At 40.5% G+C, this 22,951-nt stretch overlaps 1 protein-coding gene across 2 annotated transcripts in view; it reads left to right on the top strand.

Moving 5' to 3' along the window:
* The window catches only part of FAXC (failed axon connections homolog, metaxin like GST domain containing), a 95,078-nt gene extending 72,513 nt beyond the window's left edge, over nucleotides 1–22,565 (top strand). The window contains exon 7 of one of the 2 annotated variants that reach the window (XR_007518875.1): nucleotides 5–22,565. The gene's annotated coding sequence lies outside the window, so the exon portion shown is untranslated. The remainder of the gene's footprint in view (nucleotides 1–4) is intronic. The other variant, XR_007518874.1, reaches the window with a different exon arrangement.
* Nucleotides 22,566–22,951: the final 386 nt, after the last annotated feature.

Here is a 22,951-nt window from a genome sequence, read left to right as displayed (position 1 = left end):
ACAGGGTGAAGTTATTTTTATTGCTTCTGACTATGACCCTTGGGATCCTTTGTTCTCCTTTATGTGCGTGCTGTTTAAGCCGGACAAGAACTGATGAAAATACCTTCAATGACAGATACTTCCAAGTCTAACAGCTGAGCTTTAACAGGTCCTGGGGTCAATTGCTTGTGATTGTGAAGTGCTTGACTTTTATTGTGGATGAATTTGTAAAGTTCAAAAGGATCCCTTTGGTGGGTGGGAGGCGCCTCTTGTCTGCAGAACTCTTGCTAGTGCCAGGGGCAGATGCATACATACTTGAGATGTTTTCCTCATTTAAATTCCGTACCAGAAATTTAAGTTTTTGGTTCCTGACTTTAAAGAATACCTTAAAGATATTTAAGATTCCTTAGTCTTTAAAATAAGATTGCTGGAACTAGCAACATATTAGCCTTGCTTCTTAGAGATGGTTAGAAGGTACTGAGAAATAGCTTGAAGGAAAGTGCCTCAGTGGTTTTGGGGCTGAGAGCGTGACCCCTTAACCATTCTGGCTTTTGCTATTGGAGGGAAATTGTCTTCAGGCCTAGACTTTCTGGAATATCTGCTGCTGTCTAGACCATGACAGTCTAGGATACTTAAACTTCATAAGAATTATTGGCCCCAAACTGTCGAAGTTGTAGACAAAAGGGACCGTTGCACTAATAAGTAACTCATGGACATAGACTATGGAGCGCCAAACTCCTGATCATCTCAGTTGGGAAACAAGAAGTTATCAAAGAGCAAAACATCGATACAGGACTTTGGTGTTTTGTACTCAAATCATTTCGGCAATGAACTTGATGGCCTTCATTTCTTCTTGCCTTTTTTTTTTTTTTTAGTGCTATTATCCCTCACTATAGCTTTATATGTTTTGAAACAATCCACTAACTTCAGAGCAATGTACATCTATCATAATCAGTTAATTTTATGAAAGGCAGTGTTACTAAATGTGTCTAATAATTCATTCTTCATGCCCATTGGCAAACATTTTTTTTTTTTTTTTTTTTTTACTTTGTGGCTCTGGAATAGAGCAATTTTTATTTATTAGGAATATTTACACCTTTTGCCTTCTTTAGTAACCAGCTTTTTAAATCACCATGTTAATTATCTATGACTAAACAGATAACAGCAGAGAGAACCTGAGAATATAATATCTTTGTTCTTTGGAGGGCTAGGAAAGAGGAATGCTCTGGATATTTATTATCTCCCCACTCTTTATTTTAATCAATGAACTTTTTCTTTAATAATTGTTCAGAATTACAAATGTTCTCTCATAATTGCTTTTGCCCTCCACAAGAGGTCACACTTGGCTCATTTAAATATAAACCCTGTCCAAATGGTTGCGTTTTTACCTTTGACTAATTGTATCTGAAAGGTGTTGCAGCAATAAAACTAAAGACAGTGCTCAGATTTTTGAGGAATCTCTGCTTCAGTTGAGGCGACATGTTTATGTTACGCCTGTCAAAATGATTTTACCTCACGTATTAAGCCTCGTGGGATCGTTCTTACTGTACACATATGCTTCTCACAATAATCTGCATCATGCAGAATGCCCGACAACTCAAATGTTGATGAGGGTGACAGTTTCTTGATGGTGATGGTTGGGACATTGAGAGGCTGAGTCCTTCATTCGGTGGTATCTGACTTTCATGGAGTCCATGGGGAGAGAAGGAGACGTAAAAGATACTGGGCTTCAAGCAGCCAGGTGGTATGGGTGTGTTCTCTATCCAGGCACATTGAACATTATCTAGATGTTGGCATCTTTAGTAAAAGAATAAAAAGTACAGGTTTAGAAAAAAAAAAAATGCATGTAGGGAAGTATTAGCTATAAATAACCAGTGCAGGAAACATTGTGGTAATGCTTATCTCTATCTTATTTGTGTGCTTGTGCCCCAGGCTGCAAGGTGCCCTGTGGTGTGGTGGTTAAAGTACTCGGCTGTTAACTGAAAGACTGGCAATTTCAACTGCTCTGCCAGAGAAAGATGTGGCAGTCTGTAATCTATAAAGATTACAGCCTTGGAAACCCTATGGGGCAATTCCACTCTGTCCTATGGGGTTGCTATGAGTCAGAATCAACTTATGGCAATGGCTTTGGATGGGCCCTAGGCTGCCCCATCTGGAGCTCTGCGTGGGACTTGGAGGAATAGCTTAGAGTGGCCGGTCCCAACGTGTGGAGTTACAATATACTCCTTTGATTTTCGAACATTCCTTATAGCTTTTCTGAAATGTTTATGGTACATATTTTCCATTTTACAGATATAAAACATACAAAATAATCTACATTTTGTTCTAGGGAAGTCCTTTCAATGTTTGGAGACACTCAAAGCATTTCTATTTAGGTGGTGGTCTCCAAACCTTTATGTTCATTCACCCCATCAGTAAAAGCTTCCTGAGCATGTCCTCTAGTGTATTTATACACACACACAACTAATATATTATGTACATTAAAAACTATAGCAAACATAGAAATTTAAAAAAGAATATTCTCCTGTATTCAATGGAACTTAGAGAATGGGGCAGGGGTACTTAGGAGTAGCACCTAGAAGATTGTAATTAATCAGAGAATGTGTGTGTGATGTTTGTGGCAAAGCAGGTTGTAAAATAGTTATGGAAACATCATTTTAGGCCAAGTTATTTTTTTTTACTCAAAACAGGTGTTTTTGGTTAGGAGAAGGGTGAAAAATTTGATGTCATCCTTATGGGAGCACTTTTTAATTGTTTTTTGGACAACTTAATCTAGAATATCTTGAAAGTTCCTAAGAGATTTCATAATACACTAATTTATGCAAAGCAAAAAAAAAAAAAAAGGGAGGGGGAGGGAACAAATGATGCAAATGCAGGATGTATTGCCTGAGAATTTTAGCTCCCATTTCTTTTCATGTTTTGATCATTCATGGTAATCATCTTGTTGATTGTATGTCTTTCTTCGATTTGCTTTTAACTTAGTGTATCCAAGTATGTGGAAGATGTACAAATTTGTGTTCAGATATCTGAGATAAGAAGGGCCAACACTGGTATAATTTGAACCCACATTTCAGCCGCTTGGGGGCTGATGGGTGGGCACTGCCTGAAATCACTTACCTGCACCATCTGTTTCACAAATATGATAAATGGCATCTTGCTGAATGAGGATCCCAATGCAGAGGCGGCATTCCAGTGTTGATCTCCGGACCTATGAGTTACTTTAGCACAGTTATTGTTAGTAGTTTATAAAGCCATATTTAAACTTGTACATTTGATTGTAAGATAGATTTGAATTGTGCACTATGTTGATTACTGTATATAAATGTGGAAATTCTGTATACTTGGTCTTAATGCTGTATGTATTTGATGTGTAAATGATAACTAATGGGTATGAAATAGCTTTCTGTGAATGTCTTTATTCCATTTCATTTCTCTTTTGCAAATTTGGATGTTTAAACTTTATATCCATGGGGAAAATCTGAAAATTTTGCATTGAGTATTCTGTTAAGTGGTGGTCTCTTAGATGATTAGGAGAACATTTTAGTTGGAAGGTTTTTGTATAATTAGAACAGGGGTAATGAATTTTTTAGAAACATGACTTCCTGGTAGAATTTTTTTTAAAAAAGTGTTTTTACTTCATGCCTCTTGTGCCCCTCAAAGCACTGTGAGGAGCGATTACCACTGGTAGAGAGAAGGGAAGGAGGAGCAGAGGGAGAGTTAGAAACACATATCAAGTCCTTTCCTGCAGCTATGCCTGTTACAGACCGATTTCCCATTTTATAATTATTATGTCAGTTTGTTTTCACGCCTGTTCAATGAAGTAATTATGATTCCATGTTACAGATAAAGAAAAGGGCTTGGGAGGTAAATTTGCGTAGGATAGTGGGGTAAGGAACTCTGGTGGTGTGACAGTTAAGTACTTGGCTGCTAACGAAAAGGTTGATGGTTCGAATCCACTAAGAGCAACTCCATAGGATGAAGACTTGGCAATCTGCTCTCATAAAGATTACAGCCAAGAAAACCCTAAGGGGCAGTTCTACTCTGTCACATGGGGTTGCCATGAGTCAGAATCGACTTGATGGCACACAACAATAAGAACAGTAGGGCTAAGATATGCTTAAGTCATGTCTTGGGATTGGAGATTCACAGCGAGGTTTTGTAAATACAAACCCTATTACTACGTGTTTCACACATAAGTGTTTAACGATGAACCAGAAGCATAGCTGGGCCTGTAGGCATGTCAGAATATTTAGAGACATTCGGGGTGTTTGAAATCTTTCCTTAAAATTTGACCAAATAGTATTCAAATATTAGCTTTTTGCCATTTAGAGAAAATTACAATAAGGTAACACCCCAAATTCCAGTTCCTGCCTCACCATGGGAATATCTATGAAGAAGAAAAGAAGGGAACCCCCTAATCCCACCTTCCAGATACAATAGTCTGGTTTTTATCATTCTAAATGTCCTTTCTCTCCTGACCTTTACATTCTAGTGGTTCAGTCCTGCTTGTAAACATAGACACTAATCAGAAGTGCTTTGAGACAAATCTACATCTACCTCAACTTAAGTTGGCTCCAGACCCCTCCTGGAGCTCTGTGTGGGGTTCCTGAACTTCGTGCTTACTGTCTGTCTTAGGCTGAGTTCTCTAGAGAAGCAAAACAATTGCAGCATGTAATATATATATAAAAAAATAGGGAGAGATTTATGTAAGGGAAATGGCTCATTGGTTATAGAGGCTGAAAAGTCCCAAGTTCACGGGTCAGGCTGGAGGCTTCTCCTGATTCATGTAGCTGCAGGTGCTGGTAAATCCAAGATCAGAAGATCAGATAGGAGGCCTCAGTTCAAAGGCTGTGGAGGCCGACGAACCCCAAGTTTGGCAGGTAAGACAGCAGGTAAGCTGCTAGCATAAGTCCCAAGAACCAGAGGTCAGATGAACAGGAGTCAGCTGCAGGATTCAGAGCAAGCAAAAGCCAGTGAGCCTTGCCAGAAAGTCCACCTATATTGGATACAGGCCACATCCCCAAGGAAACTCCCTTTCAACTGATTGGCTACTCACAGCAGATCCCATCATGGAGGTGATCACATTATACCAGATTTCATCATGGAAGTGATTACATCATTATACAACTGCCAAACCACATCATAACTGCCAAACCACTGAGAATCGTGACCCAGCAAAGTTGACACACAACCTTAACTGTCACAACGTCCATACCACTGGGGAAGCCGTGCTCTCCTTGCTTTTGGAACACATCAGAGGGAGGGGGGTTGTTTGCCTTTCCAATGTGCTGTGCTCTCAAAAGTGTTAAGACAAATGTTTTGCTGCCGATTGCACAGAATATTCCATGACTCGATTTTCCATTTTTTTTGTCCTTCTTTCCTTTAAGAGGAGAGGCAGAACAGGTGGTCTCCTTGCTCTCTTAGGAGCTGTCTGCTTAGTTTGTAGATGATGCCACTGCCTTCACCCATTAAACACTTTCCAGCTAGGCTGGTTCCCATTAGCAACAGATGTTTCTTTTAAGAACTACCAAGGACAAACTAGCTTATTCTTTGGATAAAGAGAACTTTGGAAAACGAAGACAACCAGCTTCCTCCCTCTTGGTAACTACTGCAGTGTAGTTGCCCTGTGTGCCCAAGAGGCACCTGGTTTATTTTATTGAAGGCTGTCCTTGTCTCCTAGTGCTGCTAGAACAAAGTACACTGTGTGTGGCTTTAAAGAACAGACATTTATTGTCTCAAGGTTTTGGAGATTAGAAGTCCAAATCAGGGCATTGGCGTGTAGGGGAGGGTCCTTCCTTATGGTTAGCCTCAGGTGTTTCTTGGAGTTTCTTGGCTTGTAGAAGGAACTCCACCCAAAGACTCTGTGATTGTATCCTAATTAAGCATTTCTGTTTCATTTTTTGTTGTCGTTGATGGGTATTTCCTCCCCAGGCAGGGCTCACTAGCTGGCTGTAGGATGGTTGGCTTCCAGTGTTGAATACTTTAAAGGCTTAAAGTCTGCAGTAGCTGGAGACCCAAAGGGAATCGCACAGCCCACTCCTCCCTGCGGCGTGATATATGTAATACATGCTCAATAAAGATTTGTTACGGGAATGGACAGATTCTCAGGTAAAAGACAAATCAAATTGCAAAGAAATATCCAAAGTTTGAAGTTTGACACGACATACTGTGCAAAGGCAGCCAGTAAATTACTCATAACACAAACCACAGGTGACTGAAATATGAGGTAGTAATTTCTGGAGGCTCAAGTGGTTTATGCAGTCCTCAGCATCTCTCGATGGAATTATAGCCCCATAACTTAAAATAGCTCCTGTTTCTGTGACACACATATACCATGGAACTGAATCCCAAATCCTGTCCATGGTTGGCACTGCGTTTTCCTTCCCACCCCACTAAACCCCATACTCACCTTTTGCCCAAGAAATAATTTTGCTGGAGCTGCTAATGTTAAGTGCATTCATCCTTGTTTCTGTTATATTGCTCCGCGTATTCTTGAAAGATGCTGTGGTGGCACAGTAGTTAAGCACTTGACTGCTAACCAAAAGGTCAGCGGTTCGAACTCAACAGTCTGCTCTGCAGGAGAAAGATGTGGCCATCTGCTTCCATAAAGATTTACAGCCTTGGAAACCCTATGGAACAGTTTTACTCTGTCATAAAGGGTCACTATGAGTCAGAATTGATGGCAACAGGGTTGGTTGGTGTATTACTGGGTATTTAACTTATTAATATGGCTGCATATATTAAAGCTCTGTGGCTGGCTTTCTTCTTTTGAGGCCTTGAAAACTAATTCATTTTAGCTATCAGGTGAGCGATGCATCCTTTGCTTAAGTATTGACAGGTATGGACTTAGCTTGATTTCTGTACCCATAAAGGGAGAACTTTCTGTAGGTTAAGAGATAAGTCTTCTTTTACTTTTGTTCCTCCTGTTGCATATTTTGAATTTGAATTCATAGTAATATACGACCTTGTTTTTAGTTTTCTTTCCTATGCTGTTTTGTATGTGTGTAACTAGTACCTTTAAAGCAGACATGTCAAGAATGATTATAAAGGTAACATTATTATTATTTTAATTTTATGCTGTTTTAGGTGCAAGTTTACAGCACAACTTAGTTTCTCATTCAAAAATTTATACACAAATTATTTTGTGATGTTGGTCACAATCCCAGCAAATGTGTCAGCACTCTCCCCCTTTCCCTTTCTACCCTGGGTTCTCCCTGTCCATTCGTCCACTTTTCCTGTCCCTTCTCATCTTTGCTCTTTGGGCAGGTGTTCTCCATTTGGTCTCGCATACTTGATTGAACTAAGAAGCTCATTCCTCACACGTATTATTGTCTGTCTAACCTTTGGCTAAAAGGTGGACTTCAGGAGTGGTTTCAGTTCTGAGTTAGCAGAGTGTCTGGGGCTATATCTTGGAGTTTCCTCCAGGTTCTGTCAGGCCAGTAAGTCTGGTCTTTTTTTGTGAATTTGAATTTTGTTCTACATTTTCTCCTGCTCTGTCCAGGACTTTCTATTGTGATCCCTGTCAGCAGTGGGTGGTGGTAGCTGGGCACCATCTAGCTCTTTTGGGCTCAGGCTGGTGGAGGCTGTGGTTTATGTGATCCACTAGTCCTTTGGACTAATATTTTCCTTGTGTTTTTGGTTCTATTCATTCTCCTTTGCTCCAAATGTGATGAGACTGATAGATGTATCTTAGATGGCTGTTGGCAAGCTTTTAAGACCCCAGACACTACTCACCAAAGTAGGATGTAGAACATTTTCTTTATAAACTATGTTATGCCAATTGAGCTGAATGTCCCCAAGACCATGGTCCCCAGCCTTCAGCCCAGTAATTTGGTCCCTCAGGGAGTTTGGATGTGTCTATGAAGCTTCCATGACCTTGCCTGGGTCAAGTTGTGCAGCAGCATTTTATGAACTATGTTATGTCAGTTGGCCTAGATGTCCCCTGAAAGTATGGTCCCCAGTCTCAGCCTCAGAAACTCAGTCCCTCAAGGTGTTTAGGTGTGTCTAGGAAACTTTAATGGCTTTGCCTTGCTCAAATTGTGCTGACTTCCCCTATATTGTGCGTTGTCTTTCCCTTTACCAGAGTTCATTATTATGTTTTTTATAACTGCCCCTGCAAAGTCACTCTATCAGGCTAGATTTTCCCCTGATGTTGACTGAAATTTCAGGCAAGCTTCATTGCTCATCTTTTCATTCTTAGATACTGAAAAGCCAGTGGATGTCTTTAATCCTTAGAACAGTTGCAGTTCTGCTATTAATATGTCAAGTCTAGTGTAATAATGAAAACTCTGAATTGCATTCAGCATTGAAGCTGGCTCCCTGCTTTGTTTGGGTCTCTGTCACAAGGAAGGCATGGCACTTTTCTCTGTCAACTTCTGCCTTCCTAACCCCATCCCTCTCCATATATGTGTTGGCAAGCCACAGGTCCTGACCTTTCTAGAGTTAGAACAGAGGAAGTGAGAAGAGTTTAGGGGGCATGTCTAACTTGAATGCCACCAAAATGGTTGCAGATATTTGCAGATGCTTGAAGATGACTCTTTCTCTTGTGGGCATGTTCACAGACCCTTTGGAGACCTCACTGATACTGGGAATATCTCACCTGACAGTTACCATAATGTTGGCAAATACATCTCCTCTGGCCTACCGCCCATGACTCTGTCATTGCACCATAGTTGTTGGTGATCTACTTCCAGGGCTTTCTTGGTTGGAATTCTACCACTCTTCTAAAAGTTCTCTTGGGCAAAGTCTCTTTAAGATGGTGCTATTCTCTCTGATCATCAGGGGCAAAGGACCTGCTCTCCACCAAGTCCACTCACTCCCCTCTCCCTCACCCACCTATAGTAGAGCTGCTTGTGTGGTCTAAGACCCCACTGTGGAGAGTGGGATTAGTTGCCTATTGTCTTGAGGCTTCAGCTGAAGGTGAGGGTAGAGTTCCAATTTTAAATGCTGTAAAATGTAGCATACACTTGTAAAAGAGAACAAAGTAGTTTTCTAAGAAAGCCTGTTAGTCCTGAGACTGTGGAGAGTCACTGGTGGCCTCATTTAATTAGCAGAACTCTGGTGTCTCATCTCTCAGGCTTGATGTGGGAGGCACTTATCACAAGGTCTCTGCTCCCAACATCTCCACCTTTCCTGTTCCTTCTCACTTGCTCCTATTTCTTCCTTTTTCATTGCAAAATAAAAGAATGAAAAATGAAAACTTCTCCGTTAATTCAACTACCTGGTTCATCTAGCCTTGTATTTTGTCTCTGAAGTGAGATTCTGAGGTACACTGAAGATATTCCCTCAGCATATAGGGATAATTCCAAACCTGGGGTGAAAGTAACACCTGCGTATATTAAAAAAAACTCTTATGATTAATCAATCAACAGATATTTATTACTCACCCATGCTCTGTTCTGTACTAGTGATTTGAAGGGAGTAAATAAGATCATTTTCTATATGAGAAAATATAATTATGTACAGGTGAAAAGATATATAGCAAGTAGGCAAAGGGGACTAGCAAGGGGCTTGGCTTAGAGATCTATGAGGCATTATGGAAATTAAGTGGAATTTGGTGGGAAAGGTTAGTTTCAAATTTTGAATTTAAAGCCCAAATTGAGGGACAAATTCTTTTTTTGAAAAAAATTTGTGTTTTGTTTTTGTCGAGAATATACACAGCAGAACATACAACAATTCAAAAATTTCTATGTGACCAATTCAGTGACACTAATTACATTATTCAAGTTGTGCAACTATTCTCATCTTCCTTTCCTAAATTATTCCTTCCCCATTAACATAAACTCACTGCCTCTTAAGTTTTGTATCTAATTTTTTGAGTTGCTAGTGTCAGTTTGATCCCATATGTATATAGTTCTTGAAAGATCACAGTGCTCAAGGCAGACATTTTTTACTAGTTAAGCAAAAACTATTGTTTGGTTTAAAGAAGACTTCAGGGGATATTTTTGGTTTGAGGCTTAAGGTTTAAAGATTATGTCAAGGCAATAGTTTTGGGGGTTCATCCAGCCTCCATGGATCCAGAAAACCAGGATTCCAAGAGAATTTGAAAATCCGTTCTGTATTCCCTCCCCCCCACCCCCCTCCCACCTTTTGATCAGAATTCTTCTAAGGAATCTTTGATCAAAGTGTTCAGCAATGGTAGCTGGGTACCGTCTAATTTCTTCTGGTTTCACGACAAAGGAAACAGTTGTTCTTGGAGGCAATTAGCCACATATCCCATTTCTTCCTCCTATCCCCAACTCTCCTTCTTCCACTGTTGTTCCAGGCAAATAGAGACCAATTTTTGTACCTTGGGAACTTGCAATCTTTTAAGACCCAGGCACTATCCAACAAACTAGGAGATGGAACAGAATTACTACACATGGTATTAGGCCAATTAATTGGGATGTCCCATGAAACCATGACTCTAAACCTCCAAACCAAGAAACCAAATTCCATGAGGTGCTTGGCGTACATAAGCAGCCTCAACAGCTGCTATTTTTAAATTTTTTTAGCAGCTGCTATTTTTGTTGTTGTTGTAAATACGTCTATCACACATTTCCCAAGTCAACTTTTTACAGGTATATAACTTATTGACATCGATTACATTAATCAGCTGTGCAACCATTATCCTTAATCGATGTGATTTTTCCATCACTGTAAATCAAAACTCAGTGTTTCACAAGTAATAACTTTCCCCGGATCCCCTGCCCCTGGTAACCAATAATAAACTTTGGTGTCTGTACTTTTGCCTGTTCTTGTCTTTTTATATGTGAGGTCATACAATATTTGTCCTTGTATGATTGACTTATTTTACAGCATAATGTCTTCAAGCTCCATCTAGTTGTAGTGTATATCAAGAATTCATTTCTCATTCTGGCTGAATAGTATAGCATTGCATTTATGTACCACATTTTGTTTATACATTCATTTGTTGATGGACATTTATATTGTTTCCGCCTTTCGGCTATTGTGAATAATGCTGCAATGAACGCTGGTGTAAATATGTCTGTTCCAGTCGCTGCTTTCAAGTCCCTTGGGTATATTCCTAGCAGTGGAATTCCTGGGTCATATGGTAGTTCTAGTCTTAGTTTTTTGCAGAACTGCCACACTGTTTTCCACAGTGGCTGTACCATTTTGCATTTCCACCAACAATGAAAAGGGTTCTAATTTCCTCACATCCTTGCCAACATTTGTTATTTTCTGGTTTTTTTTTTTAGTCTTAGCCATCCTAGTGGGAGTGAAATGGTATCCTATTGTGGTTTTGGTTTACATCTCTCTGATGGCTAATGACTTTGAGCACCCTTTCATGAGTTTGGAGACCATTTGAATATCCTCTTTGGTGAAATGTCTTTTCAAGTTTTTTTTGCCTGTTTTTCAATTCGGTTTTCTTTTTCCTGTTAAATTGATGAAATTATATATATATTTTGGTTATAAAGGGCAAATTAAAAAAAAATTATTGTGCTTTAGGTAAAAGTTTACAGAGCAAATAGTTTCCAATTCAACAGTTTGTACATAAAGTGTTCCATGACATTGGTTGCATTCCCCACAATGTGTCAGCACTCTCCCCATTTCCACCCTGGATTTCCCATTTCTTTTCATCTGGTTTTTCTACCCCTTTCTGCCTTCTTATCTTTGCTTTTGGGCAAATGTTATCCTTTTGATCTTGTATAATTGATTATTCTAAAGAACACATTCTTCTTTGGTGTTATTGTTTATTTTATGGGCCTGTCTGTTGTTTGGCTGAGAGGTGATCTCTGGAAATGGCTGCAGTTCCAGGTCAGAAGTGTGTCTTAGGGCCATAGTCTTCGGGGTTCTTCCAGTCTCTGTCAGACCAGTAAGTCTTGTCTTTTTTGCGAAATTGATTTTTTGTTCTACATTTTTCTCCCACTTGGTCTGGAACCCTCTGTTGTGATCTCAGTCAGAGTGGTTGGTAGTGGTAGCCAGGCACCATCTAGTTTTTCTGGTCTTGGGGTTGTTTAGGCCGTGATTCATGTGGTCCATTAGTCCTTTAGACTAATTGCTTCCTTCAGTCTTTGTTTTCTTCACTCTTCTTTGCTCTGGACAGGAAGAGACCAATAGTTGTATCTTAGATGGCCGCTTGCAAGCTTTTAAGGCCCCAGACACTACTCACCAAAGTAGGATGCAGAACATTGTCTTTATGAACTATGTCGTATCAATTGATGTAGATGTCCCCTGAGTCTATTGTCCTTCACCTTCAAGCCTAGGAACTTTGTCCTGTGAGGTGTTTGGTTATATCTAAGAAGTTTCCATGACTGTGCCCCTTGTGTGCTCTATTGTCTACATTAATATACATGCAGCACCTACAATTACGTATTTAGAAATATCCACAATCAAATCTATATCTGCAGGTAGGTATGCTCCCTTACACCCTCTCAAACCTCTTTAGCATACCTGTCTACTTACATATCCACTCATAAATTATTATTTGTTAATACTATTGTTGCAGAATTATCTATGTTATAGTAATTACCGAAGTTGCTCTTTATTCTTACGTTTCTCTCAGTGTCTTCATTTGCCTTGGTCATGTTGTGATGACTTCCTCCATGTTGTGTATTGAAAGATGAATTTTCACCAGATGGCTAGAGCTGTTACCAGGTATATGAGCCTAAGAGTCCATTCACTTTTCTTGTATGGATTCAGCTCAGGTGTCCAGGTAGTTAGTCATCAAGTGTGTGGTACACACTCTGTCCTACAGTCTTAGAGGGGCAGGGGTGATTGGTGTACGTACAGGTATCTGATTGCAGCAGGGGGTCACACTCTGAACAAGGCAGGGGGCTGACAATTGTCCCCGAGTGTCTGTGAGGAAAGTGCATCCCTGTTCCCTACAGCGCACAGGTGGGTGGGTTCTGCTGCCGGACTATGGGCACCCAATGCTTTTGGTTGTAAGAACTGGGAGGTGCCACTTATACTTGGAGCCCTGTCATGGGTGGCTAGGTAATGTGGTGGAGCTACCAGTCCTTAGGCCCCTGATGTGGGTAGGTGAGGACCATGTTTAATAGGCAAAGTGGTGTAAACATCAAATACCCGCCTCTCCACTGCACAGCTGAAACAGTTGCAGTCTGCCAACAAGGGCCTATTCTCCTGAAATGGGCCCACACAGGTCCATGCAGGGATGAAAGGTATTCAAAGTTTGCAGACTGTTTGTGCCTGGACAGGAGCCACTTCTGTCCTAAGCTCCTCAGTTTAGTGGAGCTGGCAGATTATCTTTCCCCCCAGGTGTGAATTTATTCCTTCTTCAAGGCCGGAAGAATGTCTCAGAGCACACAGCAGGACCTGTCTCAGGCACAGGGAAACTGACAGCCACTGAAGCCAGCTTGGGGGCGGGGGACAGAGTAAAATAAATGCAAGGGCTTAGCTTTTGCTGAGAGTGCTATTCTTCTCTGGTTCCAGAGGTGTGAGTGGGCTGTGCAGCTCGCTGTCTCTCCCTGAGGAAACCACATCCTGAACATTAGCACCAGTCCCTCCCCGGTTGCTCCAGGGAATGGTGCCTGAGGGTTCCCAGCGATTCAGGTCCAGCAACTCCTCCCTGCTTCTGAACCATCTCTCCCTCCCCCTGCTGCTCAGTCCATTTTCTAACTTTGCCTTTGATGTTCAGGGCTCCTAGCTTGTCGTATATATAATTGTTGCACTTGTGTTTTTTTGGTCTTTGTTGTAAGAGGGATCACCGGAAGCATCTGACTACTCTGCCATCTTGGCCCCGCCTCTAGGACAAATTTTTAATAGAGATTTATTTTCAAATTATGATCCAGGAAAGTGATCATGTTTTGTGTTTTAATTATGCCTTTATAATATTAGTGTTAATATAAGACTTAGATATAAAAAATAATAGAATCTGTGCTTTTAAAGTCTGGTGCTATGTGCTATTGTGCCCATGGCATGCCATTGCCTCCTGGTAACAGCATATACAAGTTGTAGGGGCAGTATCCAGGAAAAAAAAACAATCTTAAGTGTCGGCTGTGCTAAAAAAAAAGTGACAACTTTTTGAAATGTTAAAACTTGGCTTGCTTGTCAAGGACTTCCATGAGCTGGTTCCTAAAGATCTCATCCTCCTGCTCTCCTATGTGAATGTTCCTCACAGGAAGCTTGTTCTCTATCTAGACAGCTGATTTATTCAAACAATATTTGTTCTTTTGTGACTGAGTTACTTCACTCAGCATGTTTTCACGGTTCATCTAAGTTATGGCATGGGCTTCATTTCTCTTTATGGCTGAATAGTAGTCCATTGTGTGTATGTACCACATTTTGTTTATCCATTCATCAGTTTATAGACATTTTGGTTATTTCCACCTATGGCTATCATGAGAAGTGCAGTAGTGAACATTGGTGTACAGGTTCCTATTTGAATTCCTGCCTTCACTTTCCCAGAGCTGGCATTGCTGGGTCATATGGTAATTTTATGTTCAACTTTTTGAGGAACCGCCAAACTGTTTTCCACAGTGGCTGTACAATTTTACATTTTTACCAGCAATGGATGAGGGTTCCAGTTTCTCTACAACCTGTCGTTTTTAGTTTTTTTCATCATTGCTGTTCTAATAGGGGTAAGGCGATATCTCATTGTAATTTTGACTTGCATCTCTCTAATGGCTAATGATGTTGAGCATCTAGATTTATTCCTTCCTTTCTATTCACATTGTTGCCCTCAACCTGGGTCTTTACTGCTTGCCAGAAGTCTCAGCTCAGGCACCTTTGATGACAGCTCACTATATACAGAATAGTCTCAACTCCTTGGCTTGCTTGTCAAGGACTTCTATGACCTGGTTCCTAAAGATCTCATCCTCCTGCTCTCCTATGTGATTGTCCCTCACAGGAAGCTTGTTCTCTATCTAGACAGAGAACAAAATTGTGTCATGCCCTTGGCTGCCTTCCTGTTTTGGCTCACACGGTTTCCCTCCTATCTACTTACCCATGTGCATTCCATACATTCTGGCCATATCAAGTTCATCCTTCTCCAGGAAGTCTTCCTGCCCTGAGATGTGGTCTCTTCTTAATTTCTGAAGCAATTATTGTTTACCTGTTCATTTAGTACCTATCATATGCCTACATGATTTTCTATTAATCTCTTGTTGTATACCATATCCCACTTTCCAGAGTATAAAATTCCAGAAAAACACGTGAGTCCCTGATTTCTTTTTATTTCCACTGAGGGCTCAATAAATATATGTTGTCCAAAATAGGAAAGTGGGAATAGAGGGTAAGAGATCAATCTATGAGTAATTTTGAAGGAAGAAATCACAGAAATTCGTGATTAGTGACTTATCTAAATCTTTCTTAGACTTATTTGTATGTTGTTCAAACTCTTGAGATAATGGATTCCATATACATATGTACTCTTGTGCAAAGAAGTACTTCCTTATATTTGTCCTAAATTGCCCTTTATGCTGATGATCCTATTTAAAGCATTTGGTCTATATGCCTTTTAAAGGTTAGGGCACTGTTTAGCCAGACGCCCAAATATTTATATACTGAGACCTACACGAGTGTTGTCTGATTAATAGCTGTCTTCTTGGGAAAGCTCTGAATAATGTCAACATGAACTACATTATTCCTACTAAAAATTCATCTCTTTAGTTTAACTTGCATGTAACGACACCTGAAAGTCAGGAGCTGTTTGCTGAGTGCTGTTGCAATACTGTTGCAGCTCATTCATAACAAATGGTGATGAAGTATCCCCAGCATACCAAATGGGAGCATCAGCAGAAATGGGAAATTTAGGAGCTCCTGGAAACCTTTAATATGTGATGAATATAAAGGGAAAATCAACGGGTCTCAGAGAAATCCTTGTTTGGAAAAAAAGACGCCTTTAGTAATAAAATTGAATTGGGAGCTAAAACCAAGGTATTAACTGCATGCTTTACATCAATTCCAGTTGAAATTTATCAAAATAGTTGAACAATAAAGAAGGTGGAGATGGAGCTATTTAATAGACCTAGGAAGGGCTGGGAAAAGGGAGAATTTTCCCATTCTCCTTTCACCCTGTTCTTTCCTCTTATTCCTTCTTTTCTCTCCTCTTACATAATTGTTAATGCTTTTTATTCCCTTTTTATTTCCCTGGTGTTTCATTAACCTCTCCTCTTTTATCCAATTGCACACTTCCTTCTATTCCCAGAAGGGACAGATTATCCAATAGGCAAGGTAAACATGGTGCTTACCTTAGTAATCTGTACCAGATCATCTGTACTGAACTATTTCACTTTTTTTTTTTTTCTTTTTTACCACATCAAAGATTCTGCTTTTAGGTATGGCTGGCATCTATCTCTCTCCCAACTGACAGCACCTTCCTACAGAATCAAAGCCTCTTTTCAAATTTACAATCCCTGACAGGGGTGGATGACCCAGTAAGCAAGGTATGCATGGGTTTACTTGTGTTTACTTACTAATCTGTAGCGATTAGTAAAAGATAAGAAAAAGATTAGATCAAAGATGTGGCAAAACTCATGTGAAATTTTTCACTACAGATGATCTGGTAAGCAAGGTAAGCACTGAGCTTACCTTGCTTATTGAATAATCTGCCCCTGCCCTTCCTCCTGCTCTGTGTACACCTGACCATCTTTAGTCTCAGATGTCCTATTGTAAGTTTTGGAATTTTGTAATGTGAGGGACCTTGAGACCATCTATTGTAGTCCTCTATCCTTATGTGTGAGGGTGAATAGCCCAAGAGAAAGGAACTTACCCTGTTTGAGGATATTTCCAGAATGCATTGTTGCATTTTGGAGAATTCTGAAAGAAATCTATTCTTTAGATTAAAATCTGATTCCCCGTAATTTTCTTTCACTGATCCTACTTCTGTTGCCTAGAGTTACAATGATATCTTTCATGTGCTTGTTCTTTAAATATGTGACAAAGAAATTAGATTCTCTTAAACCTTTCCTTCCCCAAGCCAAACATCCCCAATTCTGTTAATGGTTCCTTACATCACATGGTTTACACATTCCTCATCACCTTAGAGCCCTCGACTAGATGGTTTCTAGTTAGTGTCATCCTAATAGGATGACAAGAAATTTGGATACAATACTTTAAATAATATTTAATCCACACGAACATCAGAGTCATTATTCCCTATCATGACTTTGACATTTTATCAATTGACTAGTGCAACCTGTTGGCTTATCCTGAAGTTAGGCTCAACTGAAAGCTTCAAGTCTCTTCAGTTGAAGCTAATGACAAGCCAGATCTTTCCATCTCCAAATTATCTGATTATGTAGATTATTATAACATTACATCTTAATAGTTATTCTTGGAAAATTTTTATCGTTTTGGTTTTGTACAATTTTCCCAGAAATCTAGGCTCTCTCTAGGTTGGCAGCTTTTCACCTGGGTTTCTACCGCTTACAATGCATAAACAGCTTCCCATGGGTCAACAGCCAACTTTGATCAATATGTAAATTTATTTTTGCTATAACTAAGTGCCCATGCTGTTATAGCCTATCTGCCAGACAAATACTAGTGACAGAGTCATGTGCTACAGAGTGGGGTAGAGTACACTTTGTCTTGTATTGGTTAATCTGCATTTCATTACAAGAAACAGGAATCAATTGGAAGAACCCTGTCATATCTAACAAAGCTAAAGTAAGAATAGGATAACCAAACCTGAGTATGGATAATTCAGTGATGAGGGTTCATAACATTTTTTTCTAGATATTGGTGACTTGCAGTCTCTGAGACTTTCCATTCTAAGTTTCAACATTCTTGGAGAAAGAATCTGATTCATCAGACTTGGATGTCACTAAGGTCCCTGGAGCTGTCTTGGTTTCTGTCCTCCCCGCTCTTAGCTGCCTCACTGCTCTGGGTCTTGTAATCTAAGGTCAAGGTTTTGTTACACATCCACAGAATCACTGAGACTCAACTCTTGTGCTCTGGACTTCCCCCTGAAGGGGAAATATTGTAAGCTAGCCACCCCCAGTGAGCCTACTAAATGCATGTTGTTGGTAGATGCCATCAAGTCAACTTTGACTCATAGTGACCCCATGTGACAGAGTAGAACTAGGCTATTTTCTAGGCTGTAATCTTTATGGGAGCAGATTGTCAGATCATTCTCCCGTGGAGGAGCTGAGTAGGTTCAAACAGCCAACCTTTTGGTTAGCAAGTGAGCTCTTAACATTGCATTATCAGGGCTCCTATGAAAGGCATAGCATAGTGTAAAGTGAGTGCCAAAGGAAGAGTGTGGTTACTGGATCATGTGAGAATAAGGCCTTATTAGTATATAAAAAAGCAAGGTCAGGGCAGTGAAGAGATTTTCTCAACTAGCTACACTGTGCTGAAGGGCAACCAAGGGTATAGCAAGAAATTTAAAGACACTGAAAAACATGGTTAATTCTGTCATAATTATTCATTCATTCATCAAATATTTATTGTGTGTTTACCATGTGCCAGTCATTATTCCAGGTACTAGGGATACCACTTTGAATAAGACAGATATAGACCTGCTCTGATAGAGCTTTTATTTTAGTGTGTGTATGCTGTTCGAATCCACCAGGCACTCCTTGGAGACCATATGGGGCAGTTCTACTCTGTCTTGTAGGGTGGCTATGAGTGGGAATCCACTTGAAGGCAGCAGGGTTTTTTAAAAAAAAATTTTTTATAGGCACACAATAGTCAAGGAAACAAACAAGAAAGATAATTTCAAATAAGATACTGGTTGTAAAGAATACGCCACCACCCTTCTGTCCATTTGTTGTACTGTGGTGGCTTTCGTGTTGCTCTGATGCTGGAAGATATGCCACTGGTATTTTAAATACCAGCAGGGCCACCTATAGTGGACAGGTTTCAGCAGAGCTTCCAGACTAAGACAGATTAGGAGAAACGCCTAGTGATTTACTTTTAAAAATTAGCCAGTGAAAACTTACGGATCGCAACAGAATATTGTTTGATAGAGTGCTGGAAGATGAGCCGTGTAGGTTGGAAGGCAATCAAAATACACAGTAGCCACAAGAATGGACTCTAGCATACCAATAATGGTGACGATGGCACAGGACTGGACAATGTTTTCTTCTGTTGTACATGGGGTCAAGATGAGTTGGAACCAACTTGATGGCAACAACAACAACAATAAAGAACACAAAATAGGGTAGTGTGAAGGAGAATGACTAGGGATGGTGCAAGGTTAAGAAAAGCCTCTCTGAGAAGATAACATTTGAACTGAGCTCTGAAGATTTTAGGAGGCTGCCATGTGTTGATTTGGGGCTAATGATATCCAACTCATTTAGAGTTATCTTGAGTCTTTTAGTACCTTTAGATGCCCCTAGTAATTCTAGTATTTGAATGATAATCACAAACACAGTAGGTCTGAGAGCCTCAGCCTTGGTAGATTGCTACTAAGGAATGACTTGTGATTTGCCTGTAAAAATCTGGTGGCTCTATTCAGCAAACAGTCCTTGGTGTTATACAGTTTGGGATGGATGGCGTAGATTAAGCAGAGATTTAGGTTTTGTTTCCTGAAGCTTCAGAATTAAGAGTGGGGAGTTCTAACCCCCTGTAATTCTACCATCTTTGCTGCCCACCATTCTCCCACTGACTTCCTGTTTAGGTGCCAGCCCTGGAAGAACTAGAGAAGTTTAGTGATTTGCCTAAGATCACACAGGTAGGTAGGGCAGAGTCAGGATTTGATCCCAGGTTTCCCATTCCCCAGTTCAATTCTCTTTCTTTCAGATCATCCTGACCCTGAAGACAGAGAAAATGTTTTTCTGAGAGCTATATTTTAAGCTATTATGGGGTTACTACTGGCATTTATTTTCTTTTTAATAATTATTTCATAAATTTTCTAAAAGTAAAAACTAATTTTATTAAATAAGATAAATGTTATTTTATAATCAAATGTACATATATTAGTAAGATATATTATGAAAACGATTAACAAATAAAACATATTTTATAAAAAAACAAACAGCTATGGGATTACACATAAGAAACCACCTAACCTTATACTGTAGTATAGTGGGGGAAAGTGGATCATGGAAACTACAGGCAGGAGGTGATATTTAACCTGGATCTTGAAGGGTGACTAGTAATTTACCAGGTAATGGGGATGGGAAATAGAGGGGTGAGACCCCAGGAAGATCAGTGTAAGTGATGCTATAGAGAACCATGTTGGGAGAGAGAGGCCAGAGGGCAAATTAGGAAGGCAGGTTGGGCAAGGCTGTAAGCCACCTTGTTTACCTCACTAAGGGTTTTGCACAGTTTCTGTAGAGCAGCACTTTCCAAGAGAGCGTTCTATGTTCTTGGAAATGTTCTGTATTTGCACTGTCCAATATAGTAGCCACACGTGTCTCTGACCAATTGAAATTTGTATAGTACAACAGAAGGACCTTAATTTTAATGACTTGAAATAGACTCACCTGGCTAGTGACTACCATCTTGGGCAGGGCAGCTCTAGAATATGGAGGGCCATATGAGGGTCTAGATAGGTGGGTGACAGATCAGATATATGTTTAATGATTCTTCCATTTGAGGAATCAATATGAAGCTGTATCTATACAGTACAAGAGAAAAATAAATCCATTAATTGATTTTTGCATGGGTCAGCCTCAGGGTGGAAACAATGGTGATCTTGAGATGGAAGATGCTCATAAAACAGGATTTTCTAGTGTGAATATTCAGGGAATCAGAATGAACACCGCTTTAAAACCAGTACTCCCAAAATAGTAGCCTTTGTACTGTAAAATATCGATAAAATGATAATAGCAAATAAAATACTGTTTTATTAAGGCTCCCCTCTTTCCTTAGATTATTGGAATATGCTATTGTATCTCTGTAAGACTTCTGCAATTCCATGTATATATTAAAAATGTAATAATTAAAAAATCCATTCTGGTTCATTTATCCGTCACTGGTTAAGTTGCAAATGATGTGGTGGCTAACAGGGAAATCTTAAATCTTTCATTAGCACAGGGTGGTCTCCAGAGAGACTGCGACTTCAACACACACTTTGGATATATTCCAAGCAAGGGAGGGTATCTTTTAACATTCCTCAAAACAAAAACAGTTTTTTTTTTTTAGCTCCTGCAGGGCTGAAGCCTTATTTGGCCCACCAGAGATGGGACTTGGGCTACGGTAGGGGACACAGGACCTACCCAGGGCCTCCCTGGAATTCTGTGTAGATTCACCTCCCCTTCCTGTTCCCTGGAGTCCCTAGGTGATGCAAATGGCCAACAGGCTCAGCTGCTAACTGAAAGTCCACCCGGGGTACCTCAGAAGAAAGGCCTGGAGATATGCATCTGAAAAAATCAGACATTCAAAACCCTGTGGAACACAGTTCTACTCATCTGGCCCCTATGAGTCAGAACTGACTCAATGGCAACGGGTTTCTGCTTCCTGAAGCCTGGTTTGGTTTCATGCCTGATTTGGTCCAGGACTTCATGAGGATTCAGTCCCTGACCTTAGCTACTCTAGAAAAGATGTAACCCTAAGGATTAGCCCTGGAATACCTCATTTACTACTATACCCCCTCCAAAGCTCACTGATCCAGAATTTTTCCAGAAGCCATAATCCAGATTTGGACCATAGGAAAATTATAAACAACATTGTTGAGCAAACTCTGATGGTGAAGTGGTTAAGAGCTACAGCTGCTAACCAAAAGGTTGGCAGTTTGAATCCACCAGGTGCTTCTTTGAAATCCTATGGGGCAGTTCAACTCTGTCCTATAGGGTGCTATGAGTGGGAATCACTCGACGGCAACTGGTTTTTTGTGAGTGTGTGTGTGTGTGAAGTCAGACCTTTTGTTGTTTCTTCTCTTTTACAGTTTCCTCCAAAGCTAGGAGTATAATCCAGACTTCTCTTAAATATTCCAAGCCTAGGCCAGACTTAGACCTATTTCCAGGCATATGTATGGGGGATGGGGGGAGGTGGAGGTACTGTTTTTTCCTAGGTCCTTTGCAGAGTTGGACACCACCTGTATTTCCGAGTCTGGGAAAGTGGCAGGACAGTATATCAAGACAGCCACTAGAGGGCAGCAAATGATTTCCTATCTAGTTTTGTTTCCTTTTTAAGCCATTTTGCCTCTCTTCCACTGAGCTTCTATTTAGTCAAGAAATACAAATTTGATGCTGATGGGAGGAATGGGACCTGGGTTTCATTCCCTGCACAGCTCTTGCACATTTCCTGCATATCCTCGTTAGTACAGCTTATCGCTGAAGTGTGGCAAGTGCTGCGCTGGAGATCCCAGCGGTGTGCAGGATGGAGAGGCTTGAGGGACGCAGCCTGCCTGTCCGCGGGGCCTTCAAGGTCAGGGCTTATTCCCCAGGAAAAAAAAAAAAAAACACATCGCAGCTCTGCACTAGTAGATTATTTATATATTTTCTTGTTTCAACATCCTTTGTTCTTAAAGATCCCTCAGATTGTGCCTCTGAACGATTTATCAGATGCTGGTCAGCTGTCAATTCACCTACACAGAAGACAGAAAGCGGCATGGATGTCCTGAGGGAGGAGGTCTTTTCCTTGCTGGTTATCATGCTGAATCCTTCCCTGTTGGCGAATGGTGTGCCATTATTCCTGTTTTCCCTCCGGGTGAGGTTCAGACAGGCCCAGGTTGCATTGTGAAATTAGTGGTAGCCTGGCATTCTTTGATTGCCTCCTTCTATGTATCCTTGGCTCCTGGGGGTGGGGGGGAGGGGGGCTTTCTACAGCCTCCAAATTCAAATCGACAAATGATTTTTAAGTATGTGATAAGTCACTGGGTGGCTGCTAAAAAAACACCAAAACCAAACCCATTGCCCTTGAGTCATTCCAGCTGATAGTGACCCTATAGGACAGAGTAGAGCTGCCCCATGGAGTTTCCAAGGAGCGCTTGGCAGATTTGAATTGCTGATGTTTTGGTTAGCAGCTGTAGCGCTTAACCACTATGCCACCAGGGTTTCCAAGGTGGATGCTAGAGGGCCATAAAATGACACTGAAAATAATATTTACTAAACGCCTATGGCTCAGCCCGTTTCACATTAATCCTTACAACAACCCTATGAGGTAGGTGTTATCTCCAATT

The sequence above is a fragment of the Elephas maximus genome, chromosome 1, assembly GCF_024166365.1.
Source record: "Elephas maximus indicus isolate mEleMax1 chromosome 1, mEleMax1 primary haplotype, whole genome shotgun sequence".
Classification (NCBI taxonomy): domain Eukaryota; kingdom Metazoa; phylum Chordata; class Mammalia; order Proboscidea; family Elephantidae; genus Elephas; species Elephas maximus.
This window is presented reverse-complemented; position numbering and strand designations above follow the sequence as displayed.